Source organism: Crocuta crocuta, unplaced genomic scaffold (genome assembly GCF_008692635.1).
Source record: "Crocuta crocuta isolate KB4526 unplaced genomic scaffold, BGI_CrCroc_1.0 scaffold96, whole genome shotgun sequence".
Classification (NCBI taxonomy): domain Eukaryota; kingdom Metazoa; phylum Chordata; class Mammalia; order Carnivora; family Hyaenidae; genus Crocuta; species Crocuta crocuta.
The window spans coordinates 3,200,615-3,214,991 of NW_027531522.1; positions in this window are offsets into that span (position 1 = coordinate 3,200,615).

Genomic DNA, 14,377 nt, shown 5'->3' on the forward strand with positions numbered 1-14,377 from the left:
GCTTGGGATTCTCTCCCTCTCTCTCTCTCTCTCTCTCTCTTTCTCTCTCTCCACTTCTCTCTCTCTCCCTCTCTCTGCCCCTCCCTGTCTCTCTCAAATAAAGAAACTTAAAAAAATAAAATAAAATAGAATACATTTGCAGGTACTTACATATATCATTGCATAGGGGTTCACACCAAAGTTTTCTCCCGAAAACTTCATCGTTACCTTGTGTGTTTTAACGACAGGTCAATGGAGATAAATAGAAGATGCCTCACGTCATGCATAGTTAAAATTAAAATCACTGATTACCCCGCACATTCTTAGCGGTGTCCAGATAGTGTCGAAAACCAACCACACAGGTCATGGAAACAGCTGAGGACTCCGGATGACACCGCAGTGACGCAGAATGACTCAGGCCCACGGGCTATTATTAGAGTAAGCAAGTGCTGTATGTGTAAACAGCCTATTAAATAATCCCCCTGGAAGAGGAAGGAGAGAAGGAAAAGTGAGTCCCTGGCGCTTTGTCTCTCCAAACTGTACTAGTCACAATCCAAATGTCCTGTTAGCCGGTGGCCGCAGAGCTCTGATTCTTGGCCTCTGTGTGTCCAATGCAGGATTCCCATGAGCACAGCCAGCTGCCATGTGTCTCTGTCCCTCCGCGAGAGCTCGGGGTCACTTGTCCTCATTCCAGACACTTCAGTACGCGCATACATTTCTCTTTCTCAGATCTTCTGTCACAGTTCACTTTGACCTCAAGGATGATTGCTGTTTTCTAAGGCTTTTGAAAAGAGCTTTTAAATGACATGGCCTTTTATGATTTTGCTTAGGTGATAATTATCCTACATTTGAAGGCCTGAGTAAGAAAGATAAGCATCTGTCAGCAGGATAAATGGAATCAAAGCAGAAACTAATATAATTCTCCCATTAAAAAAAACAACCAATCACGCAACAACAATAAAAAAATTCAGAAGAAATAACTGTCCCAGAGATATCAAATAATTGCACACAAATTTGATACTCATTCAGCAAATCGCATGGATGTTTTAAAAATAACCCAGTAAATGAGAAAAAATATTCTATTGAACAAAATTCAATAGAATAATAGTACACTACCATGAGAGACTCTTGAATGCTGACAAAAACTGAGAACTGATGGATGTGGGGGGGAGGAGGGGATGGGCATGGAGGAGGGCGCTTGTGGGGATGAGCACTGGGTACTGGGTGTTATGTGGAAACTAATTTGACAAACTATTTGTAAAAAAGGGAAAAAAGAATAATAGTACACTAACTAAAATTTAATATAAGTTTGAAATATGGCAGATAATCCACTTCCTGGGCGACAAACACTTTTGCATTTTTTTGTTCATTTAATCCTTAGAATGGGGCAATGAATTAGTTGCTATTGTTATTTGTGTCTTATAATTGAGGACTCTGAGTGTGAGTGGGTTCAGCAACTTACACTCAGTTACATAAAAAAGAGACCAGAACTCGGGACTGTTTCGATTTGGAATGAAACCTTTGGAAGGTTCTTCTAAATGTTATGATCTACAAAAATGACTGCATATTCTTTCAGTGCACGTATACCTGAAGTCTTGGCCCAAAATGTGAATGGTCATGTGAAACTAGGTCAAAGACAAAAGTTGTCCAGGACAAGCCCTGTAAAGCAACCCGAGGCCATTTGGACAAGAAAATCTGGGGCCCTGGGTCCTTTGGTGCATGATCTGGAAGGAGAGGTTGTCGGTGTTGGGTGAGCATGTCTCTTGGGCCTGATCGCCTCCCCTAGGGCTACAGCTACAAACGATCAGAGCGAGGTCCCCCATGGGCCTCCTTACTGCAGGAAGTACTCCTTGTGGTCTGCCAGAGAGTTTGAAAGAAGCTTCCTTCAAACCGCCAACATTGCAATTACTTTTTAAAATGAATTCTAGTCTTTTAACGTTGCCTTAGTTTTAAAACATTAAAAGCTATCCACTGCACAAATCCCAGCAATAATTCTTTAAACCCTTCTTTCTCAGGGGCACCTGGGTGGCTCAGTGAGGCTTTGGCTCAGGTCATGATCTCACAGTTGGTGGGTTCGAGCCCCACGACAGGCTCTGTGCTGACAGCTCAGAGCCTGGAGCCTGCTTCAGATTCTGTGTCTCCCTCTCTGCCCCTCCCACTGCTCTCTCTCTCTCTCAAGTAAATAAACATAAACAAATTAAACCTCTTTTCCCACATATACAATTTTATACCACCTCCCGAGGCTCCAGACCCCCACCAGTCACACATCCTCCCAAGAAAGAAAGAAAGAAAAACGCTCTCCCAGCACCCAGCTACTTTGAACTTGGCCTCCACCCTTTTATCAGTCGGAAAGCACTTATTCCCTGCTTCTATCTAGCTAACCACCTACTCTAATAAATATAGTTAGAGTATGGCTGACATGAGGCTCAAACCCATGAACTGTGAGATCATGACCTGAGCCGAAGTTGGATGCTTAACCAACTGAGCCACACAGGCACCCCAAGTCTTGAATAGTTTTCTAAATGTAAAAATAACTACCAGAGTCTTTGCATCAGTACTTAGCTTAAATGGATGTGAATATTTTAACTAACAAATAGCATTTTCCTTAAAGCATATGCTTTCAGGAGTTGATGCATTTATAGGTGAGCTTGCTCTCTTCCTGAGATGCGTGTTTCTTCCTGGCAAACATTTTTTTAAAAATTTTTTTTAATGTTTCTTACTTATTTCTAGGAGAGAGAGAGAGAGACAGCGTGAGCAGGGGAGGGTCAGAGAGAGAGGGAGTCACAGACTGAAACAGGCTCCAGGCTCCGAGCTGGCAGTCAGCACAGAGCCCGACGCGGGGCTCGAACCCACGAACCGCGAGATCATGACCTAAGCGAAAGTCAGACGCTTAACCGACTAAGCCACCCAGGCGCCCCATCTTCCTGGCAAACATTTCTTGAATTTCATGTTGAGTGACATTGAGAAAATAAGGGTTGATAAATAGGGGTACGTTTTATAGATAATGTTTTAAGAATATATTAATTGTATACAATAAGGTATACTTGTCTTCTTTTAAAGTGTTCTTCTGTGCTCTGAAGAGAAATTTATGTTTCTGTTGTAGATGATTTATAAAGCATTGCTTAAAAGAGGACATCTGGGGGCACCTGGGTGGCTCAGTGGGTTTAGTGTCAGACATTTGTTTCAGCTCACGTCATGATCTCTCAGTTCGTGAGTTTGAGCCTCATGTCGGGCTCTGTGCTGACAGCTCAGAGCCTGGAACCTGCTTCAGACTCTGTGTCTCCCACCCCCTCTCTCTCTGTCCCTCCCCACTTGCACTCAGTCTCTCTCTCAAAAATAAATAAACATTTTAAAAAATTAAAGAAAAAATAAAAAATAAAATAAGGGACGTCTGGCTCCTGTAAAGCGAAGCCAAAGGCAACATTGTTCAATGGGACTCTATTTCTTTTTACAAATGAAACATACTTATTTTTTTTTTTAGAATGAAACATTATAAATTTGTACTCTGTGGAAACTAAAAACCCTTCCGTAGTTCTTCAGAGAGCCAGGCACTGTGAATATCTTAGTGCCCACTCCTCCAGATTTGATTACTTTGACAAACCAAAATGGATCCTATTCTAAACATTGTTTTACAGCTTGCTACATTCACGTCAGATGCAGATTGACATCGCACCGCGCATAGATACATGTGAGTTGGGGTGTGCCCAATCGCCTCACCAAATACAGCGGCTTAAAGAATTTATTTTACACTTGTTCACTTAAGAGTTCCAGTTTTCAGGGAAGGAAAGGCAGGACATGGCTTCAGTCTTCATGAAGTCATTAGAAAGCTTAGGCTGATGGCAGTTTCAGCCGTTGAAGTCCAAGGTCACTCTGTGTGTGGCCCCAGTCAGCTGGGAGAAGAGCTCAGAGGTCTGCGCAAGGGCAATTTCAGGGCAAATATCACTTCAGCCCCCTGGCCACCAGAGAGAACTTGCTCACACGGCCGGAGTGAGCTATGGGACAGGCAGCCAAAGGCAAGCCTAGAAAAAAAGGGGAGACCTGTGGTCAGTTCATGTCTCTGCTCTACCAGGTCCTTACAGAGCATTCTGTATCATTCTAACTGCTGGAGGGCAGGGGTTTTTAAAGGGTTCATCTGGGACCAGCAACTTATCTGAGAAGGCTGGTCCTTTCTTCTACATTTACACATGAATGCTGTACATCTGCAGAGAATTTCACGTTAAAAGAAGAATTGGAGGCGCCTGGGTGACTCAGACGGTCAAGTGGTTAAGCGCCCAACTCTTGATTTGGGCTCAGGTCACGATCTCAAGGTTTGTTGAGTTTGCACCCCATATCGGGCACCGTGCTGACAGAGGCTTGGGATTCTCTGTCTCCCTCCCTCTCTGCGCCACCACCCCTTCTCCCACCTTCTCTCTCTCTGTGTCTCTCAAAACTAAATAAATAAACATTAAAAAGAAGAAGAAGAAGAATGAGTTCTACCCTTTTTTAAAAAAATAAGTGTAAACTATCAGACTGCTGACATTTACAATGCACGAGGCATTATAACATAGTAGTTATACTGGGTGAGAAATACTTGGGCAGGAATCCCCACTATGACATTTACTAACCCTGTGCCTTTGGGCTTCAATGGACTCCTCTATAAATAGGTTGTAGTAATAAAATGCCCCTTCACAAAGCTGATGTGATTCAAAGGAGAAAATGTGTACCGAGGGCTCCATACTGCCCGGCACGTAGTAAGCATTCAGTAAATGCTAGCTTCGCTAACATTACTAGAAAGAAAATTTAACGTACTGTTGGAGTTTACCAAGGAAAGGTGTCCGTTGTCCACCAGGAATTCTGCCTGCCACCAAGTGGGAGGCAAGGATGTCACAGGTCCCACTGCAAACCGACAGATGCTTGGGATTTCCACAATTTTCCAGGACATTGCTTTCTTCTCAGGCCACGATCAACCGAGTTTTGACATCATTCTGATTTCTAATTTCTGATCATCTTCCTCTTGAATGTAGAAGACTTCAGTGTGGCTTCATCAGAACGAGCCTTGTGCTGCTACTGCGACTTGGTTAACTCTAGCGTTGAGCGGTAATGTGACTGGCATCGGCTCTTTGCGCTTATAATTTTACAGTAACTAGACCTTATGGCATGAATGCACCATGATTCAAATATGAGTTATCCTGGGCGCCTGTGTGGCTCAGTCATTAAGCATCTGACTTTGGCTCACAGTTCATGAGTTCAAGTCCCATACTGGGTGAGCACGAGCCCCGCTTCAGGTAAACATGAGCTCCACTTCTGGTGAGCCCCGCTTCTCTCTCTCTCTCTCTCTCTCTCTCTCTCTCTGTCCCTCCTGGGATTCTCTATCTCTCTGCATCTCCCTCGCTTGCACCCTCTCTCTCTCTCAAGAAAAGAAAAAGAAATACATGAGTTATACTTAAGCTCTTTCTAAGATCTGTTTCTGCACTTTTGTTTTAATTTTTTAATATATTTGTATTTTTGGAGAGAGAGAGAGTAGTCAAGTGAGGAGGGAAAGACAGAGGGAGAGAGAGAATCCCAAGCCGGGTCCACTCTGTCAGTGCAGAGACTGATGCAGGGCTCGGTCCCAAGAACCATGAGATCATGACCTGAGTCAAAATCAAGAGTTGGGCATTTAACCTACTGAGCTGCCCCCCAGGCGCCCCTATTTCTGCAGTTTTGAGGAGCTCTTGCTAGTAAGACTAAGCAGTTTAAGGCCTTTTGTCCCTTTAACTAAAGTGGACAAAGGTAAAAAAAAAAAAAAAAAAAGAATCCTAAAACATCACATAATATTCAACACAACTCCCTGAAATCTTTGTTGCTGTTGTTGGAAAGTCTGATCATTTTTGAAAACAATGAACAAATCTTCAAGTGCAGGATGTAAGGACTGGCTAGTGGTTACCCTCTACATTTGGTACTAATCCTATCCTTTCAAATACCATATTTAATTCTAGGCATTGCATCTAAAAGGAGACGGAAAAGTTGGAGAGAGTTTAAAAGGAAGCCATAAAAATGATTAAAGGTTTAGGAAACCAGACCCGTGAGGAAAAGCGAGTAGATGCCTCTTCCGCTTACTCACAGAGCGGGAGCCTGGACTTGAGAAAAGCTTTCTGGTGGCAAACAGCGATCACGTCCAAGCAACCACAGAGAAAACAATCTACATTAAGTATAAGGTATTCTGACACTGGGAAGTGCTTTACCTAAAAGGCCAGGGAAAACAAAACCAAACAAAAAATCTGTGTGCAAAGGAACATTACAAATAGGGTAGATTTTCAGCTGCCAGAAAGGAGAGTTGGAGCCTACCCCATGAAAAGAAATATACACCACGTCTTTTTGAAATTTCTTTGCAATCTCATGATCCCAGGATTCTTTCTGTTTCTGTAAGTGAATAGCTAGTGTTACGTTACACATGTTGAGACCCCAACCTCAGTTGTGTTTAGGGTCGCAGTCTGATCCGATAATCCAGATAAAGAATCAACCTTGAGGTAATGTGGTCAGTGCAACTCCAAAATGATAATGATGATATTGATGAAGGTGAGAATCCGGTTCTATTGATGTTTAGATCAATTCATTCATTACTGGAAGGTTTAATCTCCCCAGCGGCAGCCTGCTCCACTGATCATTCTAGAAAATTCTGGGAGATCATAGGGAATTCTGTTTGTTCTATAGCTTTAATTGCGAAGACCAAAAACTCCAATACACACCCGTGGCCATTTTAATAATCAAGAGAAAATGTGTTAAGTTCAGAATGTCAAGGCTAACGTGTACCTTTATCCTTAGTTCACTTGATATGTATTTGGACCATGTTCCTCTCAACAACTTGGTAGATTGACTGAGGTACAGAGAAGCTGTATAAACATGGCCATAGGGATCATTGCATGAGCGAGAGCGGGAAACTAAGCACAGTGACCATTTACTTAGTATTAAGAAGGTTTCAAGTAAAAGTCTATAAGGCACGTGATCTGTCCTCACAAAAACCGACACGCTAAAAAAACACGTTATGTTTGCTTGTAGGACCAAGCTATGTATCATATAAAATAATTTTTTTTTAAACCAGACTGGCTTCAAGTCTTAACACACCAGAATGTGGGACAAGCCATAATATCAAGCAAAGAAAATTTGAAATTTGGCTTTAAATAATTGCTTTGACAACAACATAAGTATATTTGCCAAACATGATCAGCATAAACCTAATAAGGAAGAAACATGTAGAGAACTCCAGAATGTGGGACATTGTTCTTCAAGATTCTTGGGGGAAAAATCTTCAGGGTAGAATATTTTTTTAAGGCAGGGAAATTGTTCTGCAGGAAGAACTGAAGACTAACCAAAGGTCACAGGAAGGTACAAACCTTGGTTGGAACCCAGAGTAGGAAAAATAACACCAACAGCAAATTCCAACTGTAAGACATTTTTTGGAACAGCTGAGGAAATTCAAATATAGATTGTATATGAAATGGTATTCTACAATTAATGTAAATGCCTTTTTCAAATGTTTATTTTTGAGAGAGACAGACAGAGCAATTCAAAATAAAATGTGGAGGGTGCGAAATTATTTCAAAGCGGTGCCGTTAACAAACCTCAGTGTACAATTAAGAACCCATATACGGGGGCGCCTGGGTGGCTCAGTCGGTTAAGTGTCCAACTTCGCCTCAGGTCATGATCTCNCTCTCGCTTACTTGGTTCCTCTCTCTCTCTCTCTTTCTCAAAAAAAAAAAAGTAAACATAAAAGAATAGAATCCATATAGTGTTAGAAATAACAAAAGAAGTGAACTTCTTTTTGTGGTCATTATTTTCTTGCAGCCTCTCACTCTCAAATTAATACTTGCCATTCAAGAAGTATTTGCTTTAAATACAAAAACTTCCAAAACTAAGAAATTAAGTGCTATAGAAATTCATAAAACAAGCAAGACCTAAGTCATTCTTACTGTCCATATGTCAAGTCATGTGGTATACCTTAAACTTATACAGAGCTGTATGCCCGTAAAACTGGGGAAAATAAGTCCTATAGAAATTAAAATGTATAGGCATTGTCTCATGATTTACAGCTCTCTTTATCCCTGAGTTTTCAGAAACCCCATCTGTGTTTGTCAGTGTGATCATATCCGATAGTGGAAAAGTGAATACAAGTTAGGGGCGTAATTATAAAAATGCTTTGAGTTCCTATTCTTTAATACATCAGAATATAGTCCCTAGGCTATAATTTTCTTAATAACCTTAATAGTGCATAACATTTAAACAGATTATCCATTGAGCTGATCCCATTAATCCAAACTCACAATTTTAAAATGTTTTTATGTCTTGATGTTGTCAAGTGTAAATAATTGATGAAACTGTAACGAATCCGATTCAATTTGCTAGCATTAGGCTTTTCGTTGTCTGGGTCTATCACAGCCCTCTCTATGCTCAAGTGCGATTTGCCAGATTCGTCGTAACTTGCGTATTTTATATTTAGATTAGGGAATCCTTCTGGAATGCTACAGGCTTGTTTTGCTTTGTTCATTGAATTCTTTGTTGCATGTCTTGCAAAAAGGATTCAGCTGGATGGTAAAGGGCTACACCCAATGAATGCTTCAGAAACACAAGTTGGACAGAGCATTCTGTTTTCTGTTCTGAGTCACCAGATGACTTGTTGGATCTTGAGAGCCTGCTTAAGTAGAGCAGGCTTGAGGCATGAATCAGAGCCACTGTGCTTGTGGTGTGCTCACTTCACATCAGGTTCAATAAAGGGTCTGTAGATTTTCTTCTTATAATACACATGTTACAAGATTTTCTTTGAACCATTTATTATGGAAGCAATATTCAAATTCTTTAGAGTTATCACGGAGGCATTAAGCAATTTGGCAGAGTTGGAATCCATTCAAGTATTTCAGGAAACGAGCACCCATTCTCACAACAAGAGAGAGAAACATCCTGCAATGGCATAGAAGTATCCTCTGTGCTTTGTGGAAGGCAGGTCCTAGGTTCTCTGATTCACCACCAAAGAGAAAGGTAGTTATTACAATGTATTTTCTTCCTGGGTGAAATCAACAAGGTTTGTGTCACAGACACATTTACAGCTAATCCTTTGCTATGTAATATGATATAAACAAAATCTGAGGTATAACAATTTTGCACAGAAATGTGTTCAGAAAGGTCCTTCAGAACCTCAAGAAACTCTTGCTACCTGCTCAGGGTCCCCGGTCCTCAGGGTTTTCCCGAGTGTTAGCTCTGGCCCTCTGCTCATTTCCTTGTGGATTTCGGAGGCTTTCTAAAGAAGGTGTGAACAGCCAGGGAACTTCCTCCTCTTCCAATCGGTTCTCCATCCCTCACTTCCAATCTGGTTCTCCATCCTTCACGTGGTTTTGCAAGAGACCTTCTTCTGTGTCCCCAAAAAGTCCCCTAGCACTTTCATTCTTGAGTCCCGACAATCTATGAAAACCTTCTCGAATACCTGGACATATTTAAAAATTTTATTACTGTGATTTTTTAATAATGCTGCCACTTAGACTAACTTCATGGAGTCACATGCCAACATCTCATGCATAAAAGTGATTCACCAATTTCCAAGGGCACCTCCAGATAATTATTAGAATAGTGTTTATTCTTATTACTTATTACTAGAACTAGTCCATCCCTATAAAAAGAATTTTTTAAGTTTATGTATTTATTTTGAGAGAGAAAGAGAGAGATAGCACGAGTGGGGGAGGAGCAGAAGCGCGGAGAGAGGAGGAGAGAGAATCCCAAGCAGCCTCTGCACTGTCAGCGCAGAGCCCGATGCAGGGTTCAAACTCACGAACCTTGAGATCAAAAAGAATTCCACTTGAAACTGTTTATCGTTGGGTGCCTGGGTGGCTCAGTCAATTGCACACCTGACTCTTGATTTCAGCTCAGGTCATGATCTTATGGTTCCTGAGTTTAAGCCCCGAGTAGGGCTCTGCACTGACGGTGCAGAGCCTACTTGGGATTCTCTCGCTCTGCTCGAGTGTGTTTTCTCTCTCTCTCCCTCACTCCCTCTCTCAAAAATAAATTTAAAAACTTAAAAAAAAAAACAGAAAACTTGTTTCATTTGCAAGCAGTGAGGTATAATGACGCTAAGATAACCTGCTTGGATCTTGTCAGCCATTTCAGGACCGAGGGACTAGTTCCTCCAGCTGCCAGAAGTATGGTGCTGACCACTCCCATCTGAGTTCCTTTCTGGATGTTGTCCTTATTTAAGTCAGGTGACCTCCCCACAGGCCAGGTAATATTCCCTGGTCGTGCGCGTATCTGAAAAGGCCATTGCCTTCTACCTGTGTTGGAAGCAAGAGCCGGGTCTAGGAAACCGGAGTTTCCTGGGAGTATCCCTAAGCTCCCACGCATCGCAGATGGGCCGCATCTGTGCTTACGGGGCATCACATAGTCTCTGCGTGAACCGGGGGATAGACAAGCCTCCGTCAGCGGGTGTGTATATCGTGTGTATCTCCTCTGCTCCACACACGCGTTGCATTGTCTGTCAGATTTCACTTACAAAACATAGGTTGAAAGACAGGATTAAGAGAGTCGAGCGTGAAACCAAGCACAGTCCTCCCGAGCATGGAGACGTGTGCTCCTGGCAGACCTCAAGTCCATAAACCCTCCCAGTGTGGGAAACGGAAAGAGATGTGATGTTTTCCAGATCCTAGTTGCAAATCCTCACACTGGGTGGGGCACACACCTCTCTCCTTATCAGGTCCTTGGGACGCCTGTTCTAGGGGACAGATGCATCGTAGAGCTGGGAGTAGGTTGCACTCCAAACTCTTCATGAATATCATGTTCATGCGCAGTGGCTTCTGTTTTTCCAAATGAAGGATCTGAATTGTGTCTGTCTGTATTTAAATGAGAAGCCCTTAATGATATCTCAAATGCTTTCCGGTGATGTCTTGGTATAACTTCTCCAGCTTCACTTTATTTTTCTCCAGATGCTGTGACCGTAGGAGCATGCTGTCGGCTAGACAGGTGCCTCTGGTTAAAGCTCAGGGACAAGTTAAATGCTATCTGTGCCCTTCCATTTCCTTATCTTGTGGACGGGGGCCTCACACTTTCTCACCTTTCTTTCAATACTGTAAAAACTAAGAGCTCAGGCTCTGGTGCCAGGCTGTCTGGATTTGAATCCCATTCCCACCATGTACTTATGCAAATGAATGCTTCAGTTTCCTCATCTGTAAAATGGAATACAAATCATCCTTACCACATAGGACTATTGTGAGGATTAAGTGCTTTGTATAGAGAGCACTTAGAATTTTTTTTTTTAAGATTCTACATATAAGGGGCACCTGGGTGGCTCAGGGGGTTAAGCATCCAACTTTGGCTCAGGTCATGATCTCAGAGTTTGTGAGTTTGAGCCCCGCGTCGGGCTCCGGGCTCTGTGCTGACAGCTCAGAGCCTGGAGCCTACTTCAGATTCTGGGTCTCCTTCTCTCCCTGCCCCTCCCCCACTTGTGCTCTGTCTCTCAAAAATAAATAAATGTAAAAAAAAATTTTTTAATAAGATTCTGCATATAAATGAGATCATACCATATTTGTCTTTCTGTCACTTATTTCACTTAGTCATAATGCCCTCAAGATCTCTCCATGTTGTCACAAATGGCAGAATTCTCATTACTGAATAGTATTCATATATATATACACATATATATATACACATATATACATATACACATATATATCATATTTTCTTTATCCATTCATCCATCAGTGGACACTTAGGTTGTTTCCATGTCTTGATTATTATAAATAATTATGCAATGAATGTGGAGGTGCAGATACCTCTTTGAATTAGTGATTTTACTTCCTTTGGATAGTAAAAAAAATTCTATGTCTACTCAGACATAGAATTGCTGGGTGATATCGTGGTTCTTTTTTTAAATTTTTTGAGACATTTCTGTGCTGTTTTCCAGAGCAACTACATCAATTTACATCCCCACCAACAGTGCCTGAGGGTTCCCTTTTCTCTACATCCTTGCCAATACTTATTTGTTAGCTTTTGAATAATGGACATATGACACGTATGAGGCAATATCTCATTGTTATTTGCATGATGATGAGTGATGTTGAGCATCTTTTCATGTGCCTGTTGGCCATTTTTTTAAAAATATTTTTTATTTATTTCTAGGAGAAAGAGAGAGACAGCATGAGCAGGGGAGGGTCAGAGAGAGAGGGAGACACAGACTCTCGAAATAGGCTCCAGGCTCTGAGCTGGCAGTCAGCACAGAGCCCGATGCGGGGCTCGAACCCACGAACCGTGAGATCATGACCTAAGCGAAAGTTGTGGACACTTAACCGACTAAGCCACCCAGGCGCCCCATCCTGTTGGCCATTTTTATGTCTTCTTTAGAAAAATGCCTATTCAGATCCTCTGGTCATTTTTAAATTGGATTCTTTGGCCTTTTGTTCTTGAGTTGTATTGACTTGGATGTTGTGTTTTGGATATTAGCCCCTTATCGGATATACGATTTGCAAACATTTTTCTCATTCAGTAGGTTGCCTCTTCATTTTGTTGATGGTTTCCTTCATTGTGCAGCAGTGATGTAATCCCATTTGTTCATATTTTCTTCTGTTGCCCTTGCTTTTAGAGTCGGATTTTTTTTAAGTCACTAAGGCTGGTATTAAGCAGCTTACCACTACATTTTCTTCTGGGAGTTTTATGGCTTCAGTCTTTAATCCATTTTGAGCTCATTTTGGTGTATGGTGTAAGATAGTGGTCCAGTTTCATTCTTTTGCATGTAGCTGTCCAGTTTTTTCCCAGCACCATTTGCTGAAGAGAGTGGCCCTTCCCATTGTATATCCTGGCCTCCTTCATCATAAAATAATTGACCATATATACATGAGTTTATTTCCAGGGTCTCTATTTTGTTCCATTGATTTCTGTCTCTGTTTTTATGCCAGTGTCATACTGCTTTGAGGACTATAGCTTTGTGACATAGCTTGAAATCAGGAAGGCTCATACCTCCAGCTTGGTTCATGGTTCTCAAGATTATTTTGGCTTTTGGCATCTTTTGTGGCCTCTCTTTAAATGCTTTCCTAAACAAGCTACTCTGTGTTGAAACCCATAACCATAAGGCATCAGAGCTGAAGGGATCCTCATGGATCTCATAAAAAACTCTTTACAAGAGGCTTTACCCGGGATTCAAACAAAACAAATTATCTCTATCGTTTTCCCTTTGTGCATACTTATTTACCATCTCAAGTAACTGTTTTAAATTTTTGAGATTTTATTTCACCCTATGTTAAAATGCTTCTTGGGGCTCCCGGGTAGCTTAGTCAGTTACGTGTCCAACTCTTGATCCCAGCTCAGGTCTTGATCTCAGGGTCACAAGTTCAAGCCCCGTGTTAGGCTCTGTGCTGGGCATGAAGTCTACTTTTAAAAAAAATTGCTTCATTCCATTTCAGATTGGAGAGAATTATTTCCGAGGACATGATTATATGTGTTTGTGTGATACAACAGGTTGGATAAAGCACTGGTATTTCTTAAATAACAGGAAGTTCATATTTTAAACACCAAAAAACCTAATACATCATAATTTTGTCACATGAGCTGGTGCCAAACTAAGAAGTCAAGTAGGCAAGCAGCTTCCCTTCAAGTTTTTCTATTTCTGGGAAGCTTAGGCTAGTTCTGTTCCCTGGGTCAGAGAGGAGGTAATAAAACAAACTCATACAAAGCTGTGAGTGATTCAGTGCCAGGGAGGCTGTATCCAAAGGCATGACTTCATACAGACAATGAATCACTGATACTAGACGGCATTCTGAGTAAATGAGTTTCCTAATAGAACACAGCACCCATCTCTACTTCCTTTCATTTTCCACAAAGGAAATGTTCAGCTGCCTTGTTGTCAAAAACCTCAGGGTGTATCAGTTAACCAGTTGTCCTGAGTGGAGCTTTGCTGGTTTGTATACTGCTGGAGAATGAGTTATAGAAGGAAGGAAGGAAGGAAGGAAGGAAGGAAGGAAGGAAGGAAGGAAGGAAGGAAGGAAGGAAGGAAGAGAAAGAAGGAAGGAAGGAAGGAGAGGCAAGGTGAGAGAAAACTGATCATAGTCAAGACGTGCAAAGCACCAATGGGTACATTTCACTCGTATTTAGAAACTCCAGTGATAGTAGAGGTCACTCAATACCTACCTGGTTTTTTCCTCTTAGAAGAGAACTCCTTTGCTTTAGGGATCAAAACACCTAATCATTTTTACTATATCTATGTTCTGTGGCTCTCCTTCAGTCCATTTTCTCCCAAGGATCTAGGAACAAAAGCTTTGGTTAGATTTTCTCTTAGATGGCATTTAGTCTAATGGTTTGGATAATCAACCTATACCCGAATGTCAATGGAACATCTAAGGGAAATGCATGGACCCTTCAGGCAAAGCGCCCCCGCGGGGGCGCCAGCACCAGATGCGTAAAAAAGCGCATTTTC